We start from the raw sequence: 5,451 nt of genomic DNA, 5'->3' as shown, positions 1-5,451 counted from the left end.
ATTATAAGGAAGGGTGAGAAGATCTTCCTCAAGGATAACTCCATGAGTTTGGGGAGAGGTAGAGCATGATAACTTTAAGTGGCACTCTCTACCTAGTGCCTGAGCTAGAAAAATTGGCTGGAGGGTTACTCGTTTAGAAATGCTCATAAATAGAGGCATGCACACACACAAGCAGATCTTGCAGAGATAGAAAAATTGGCTCGAGGGTTACTAGTTTAGAAATACTCATATGTGGAGGCATGCACACACACAGATCTATATATGTATATATATAAAGGTAAATATTTAAGATGCCCTTTAAAAATAAACAAAATTAAGGGGCCCGCACATGGTTCTGCAACTGCCTCTAACATCCTCCAACATGTTGTAGGAATCTCCAGTGAGCTGCATGAATGTTGGAGAATAAACACACGACGAAAGAGAAAAGGGTGGAGCAAGAACAATAATAGGGAGGTAGAAATCAAGAAAAGAATAATTTTTCCTATTTCTTAAAGTGATTAATGAACTAGCACCATTTTCACAAATACTCTAGACGCCATCTTAAAGGTAAGCCTGGGTACCAGGCTGGGCTACCGCCCGGTACCTAATAGCCAGCCCAACTCAGGCCCGGGTACCAAAACAAGCCAATCGGCTTGCACGATCCGGGCCCAGCCCGATAATCAGTTGAGTTGGGCCGGGTATCGCAGCACCAGGCAGGCCGACCAGGGGCCCGATAAGCCTGAATTGAGTTAGGGCTTTGAAGTTTTGAACTTTCAAAATCGAAAATTCCTGTGCGCCGAATCTGCCGATGACGAGGTGGAGGCAGCATGGAGCCGCAGGAGGCGCGGTGACAGACGGCGACGGTGACGGCCTGCAGAAGTAAGGCAGAGAACCGCGACGACGATGACAGCGACGACGACGATGGCGACGATGACTTATGGTGGAAGGAGGTTACGAAGCAGCACGGCAATCACGGCAACAGCACGGCAATCACGGCAACAGCAACGGCCGGCGACATCGAGGCAGGCCCTCCGAGCGACATCGACGGTGAGGCAGGGCCTGCGTGCAGCATCAACGGCGAGGTAAGGCAGGGCAAGGCTGCACAGGGCGGCAGGCGACGGCGACAGCGATGACGTGGGCAAGGCTGTAGGTGGCGGCGATGGCGACGGCAAACTCTGAAGCAAAACAAAAATAGGTCGAGCATGGGGGGCTCGGATAGCCTTGTTGTGGCCCGGTACCTGCCGGGTAGCGGGCCAGCTCGGTCCAGACCAGGGTACATACCAGAGTAAAATTATCGGGCCGGCCTGTCCCAGCCCGGCTCAATGCCCAAATGCCCAAGCCTACTTAAACACCTAAGTTGGACCTTGAATTGGGGATTTGAGGCTTTGATGTGGGTTTAGATTTGGTCCAAAGTCTAATAATTATTATTTCAAGCAGGTCAATATCCAAATCTTCTCTTGATTTGCCCCAATGCATGAAACACTAAAAAACCACAAATTTGGCTTAAAATTCATCAAAACTAGGTCTTTGACTTTTCTATACCTGAACATAGGATTAGAACTAGAAAAAGCTAGATATGTTCATTTTTTTATGTCTAAACCATAATGTATTCCATAAGCTATCATGGAGAGCTGGTTAAAGTACAGCGAATCTTGCATAGATCCATTTAATTCCATTTTAATTGTTTTCATTTAATTAATTGGTGTTGGTTTGGATTCTTATTTAGTTTCTATCTTGGATCCAAAAGATCCAAAGTATTTAGAAAGCCTAAATAAAGGCACGTGTGGTTCGTTTTGAGATTAGTGAAGATTGATCAATTGAAATTTACTCTAATTTCCTTGTCAATTTATGGTTTCCTTTCCCTTGCTTTCTTTTCATATGTTTTACGTTCTTTGTTTGATTTGCACTTTTACAACAACTAGAGTGAAGAATTCTAACCACTGCATCTAGTTATCATTGTTGATATAAGCCTTCCATTATCATTGTTGATGTATGTCTTTTATCATTAGGCTCTCTTGTCGATTCTCTTTCACCCAGGTTGTTATGATTATGCTGTTGATATTTTTATTCTATTTTTGACATGATTTTCATTTGCTCGTTTGTTGTTGATATTGCTATTTCCTTCACCGTTTAATATGATACTAACCAAATGAAGCTTTGGCAATCGGTTGTGCCTGGTACCAATAGGCCTTGTGAATTAATTGATAATCTTTTGTCCGTTGAAAATATTTATTAAAAATTCACATTACCTGTTTAGAAGGATTTTGTTAAATATAGATGGCCTGCCAAAAGTGGACGGACTGTTTTTTGGAACTGAGGTGACAAAAAAGTGAAGCCAGAACCTTCTTGGAGGCACAGGTTCACTGATTCCTTATATTGGGTCATCTTGCACCAATATCGATTTTTTTCCAAGGTGAACATTAAAACACTTAGTTAACATCAACATGAAGGAACTGTTCAAATAAAACATATCTAGGATCACATCAAATGTCATTTCAGGTAGATCTGGGATGAATTGGTGTGGTTTTCCTATGCTCAGGGCACTAGAATATCAAACCATAAATGAAAAAAGGCATTAAAGAAAAGCACTATTATATTGGTTAGCGATTGTATGAGGGTATGCGCATGCATTATGGAGATTCGGAATGTGGAATCAGATTTCGAACTAGATTCAGATATGAATTTTTTTTTATTATTCAAATTCGAATTTAAATCCAAATATATGAATATAGGAAAAAGTGAATATGGTTAAAGGGATATCCTATTTGAGTCCGATCTATCGACATCTCTAGATATGACCTTAAGGTTTTTATGCCAAAAAAAAAGTTTCCCTTAAGTAAACATTAAAAAGAAGTCTTGTTTTCAAATAAAACTACATGGGTGACACCAAGATGAATATTCATTTGCTCGTCCAATCATGATAGTTTTCCAAAAATTTTCAACTGGTTAGGACTCCAATTTAGATTGATCTCAAGTAATGTAGAATGAACTAATTAAATTACATTATGGAGATTAAGTTTCGTGATGCTATGTACAAATCCATTATCAACCTTCAGGCAAGCATGTGGTTGTATGTATGACTAGTAGATGCTTGTGCATGATGGCCCCACTCAGTTAATAATAGCTGGGCATTGTAAAAAAAAAAAAATTACTTCCCTGTTTGAAATGTCCCCACATAAAGGAAATACTCGTTAAACATTTATTTCAAGCTTAGAAATAACATTTATTCTCTTTCCCTTTGTACAAAAAATAGTTTACAGCTCAAGAGGATTACGTTGAAACCGTAAAAATTTTACACAAAATGTAAATCAAGGATCATCTTCTGTTAGTGAAAACAGTATCTCAGTTCTCATCAGTTCTGCCTGTCAAAGGCAAAAATTCTCGCTCTGCCTACGGAACTGTAACCTATTTATGTGGGCTTTAAGCAGCTTGGGTGAGACTGATGATAGCCGATTGATTAAAGCACAATGGCTTCGATTATGCTTGGATTAAGTGGTAGTAGGCCAGACCCAGATACTAGCGCATTTTCATCCTCAGGCTCCACATATACTAGCAAAGAGAAGATTGAGGGCTGCCAAGTGCTAAGTGCCAAGTGGATGAACCACACAAATGTGGGGAGAGAGTGTGGGCTGCAGATAAGGATGTTCAATGGATCGAGCCGACTCGGGCTCAAATCAAACTCGGCAAGTTAACTTTGTCTTAAGCTCAGCTTATTTATAAATGAGTTCAGTTCCAGTATAAAAACAAACTCATCCATGAAAATGAGTCGAGCCTGAGCTAGCCAGGGTCGGGTCAATTAAGCTTGATTAAAACTCTTGAACTCATGAACATTGCAATTACAAAAGGCGTGGCAGTATATTGACACAAGAAAGGTAGCTTGAGTGGGACGGCCTTTTAGAGGAGAGGCTCATACTTCAACCCTGGTTCCGACGAAAGTGGGCTGAGGTGGTTTCCTTACATTGGAGAAAGAATAAAGAATAATATGTACAATGCAATTCGAGACCAAAATGTCTAACTACCTTTGCTCAGAGAGCAAGGTAATTACATGACAAGATAAACTTTGTTTATAGATCATCATCTTGTTGCCGGGAATGTTGCCATCATGGTAAAAACCATTCAACAGAGTTGACTCTTTAAGCCCATGAAGCCATGACTTCCATCGCACATTATTAAAATTTGATCCATACTCTGATATTACAATCAAGTATGTGCTGCAGAAAATTTAACCAAATGTGAGTTTCAACATATCCACCAAACCGGCTATCAGGAAGAGCTTGCTTGGAGATATGTCTTCATTATACCAAAGAACGCCTGCACAAAAGTAGCCTGCTGAAGTTTTCGGAGACTTATCTCAATGACACATCCTTCCAAACTAGGACTTTGCTATAAGGGACTAAACACTCCTCTCAACAACCAAAGCTGGATACCTTTAAGCATCTGATCTTTCCAATCATGTTTCATAATATTTTCAGCACATGCCCACCAAACTTCCGGGTTTGGCATCGTCAACATATTTGCAAAATTCCTTGTGAGAGTACAGATTCCTAAATCCCCATGTCTTCCAAACCGTAGTGCTGAAACATATTTTCCAACAAACTCTGTATTATGTACAGGAGATTATTCTGCCATGTCACCATAAAACGTAGAGCAGAAATGTATATTCTTTAGATGTATATTCTTTAGGTTTAGAAACAGAATGAAATGTTCAATGCTCCATTTCCTTTTCTTTCATTCTTAATCCCTCCAATTTTAGAGGAATTGAATTTACACTACATTTTCCTTTTAATCCCTTCCTTTTCTTTTCTTTCGTTTTCAATCCATTCAATTTTAAGAGGGATTGGATTTACGCTACACTCTCCTTTTCTTTCCCTTCTCTCACAGCCAAACAAACTTTCTCCATTTCCCTCTCTTTTCTTCCTTTCTAATTTGTCAACCAAACAAATGAGGAATTGCTCAATCACTCACTTTTCCTCCCTTCTAATTAGTCAACCAAACAAAGGAGGAATTGCTCAATCACACCATTTCCCTCCAACCAAATAGGGCGTTAAAGTAAATTCTAAATTTAGATGCAACGAATTTATAAATCATTAAGGAATAGCGGCATGTAAACAAATCATGTTGAATCCTGGTTGTCTGCACCAACTTGAAAGGAAATAAGCCAGATCCGAGCTCCAACCAATCTTAGGCTCGAGATGAGTTGAGCTCGAGCTAATAAATTGGAGTTCGACTCAAGCTCGAGTGAGTTCGAGCCGGCTCGTGTAGCATGCACAGGCTTGTAGAAAAGTGTTCAGTGACAAAAATATTACGTTAAAAAATGTCACGTTCTTTAGGATGATTCTGCCATGAATGAGTTAGAAAGAAAACAATACAAGAACAGTGTGTTCCAAAAAGTGGAACATTCCTGTTCCCAAACCCCCGCTGTGATATAAGCATTTCTCTCTATTGCGCAAGTCCTAAAGACGTTAAAAAGTC

Source organism: Nymphaea colorata, chromosome 7 (genome assembly GCF_008831285.2).
Source record: "Nymphaea colorata isolate Beijing-Zhang1983 chromosome 7, ASM883128v2, whole genome shotgun sequence".
NCBI lineage: Eukaryota > Viridiplantae > Streptophyta > Magnoliopsida > Nymphaeales > Nymphaeaceae > Nymphaea > Nymphaea colorata.
This window is presented reverse-complemented; position numbering follows the sequence as displayed.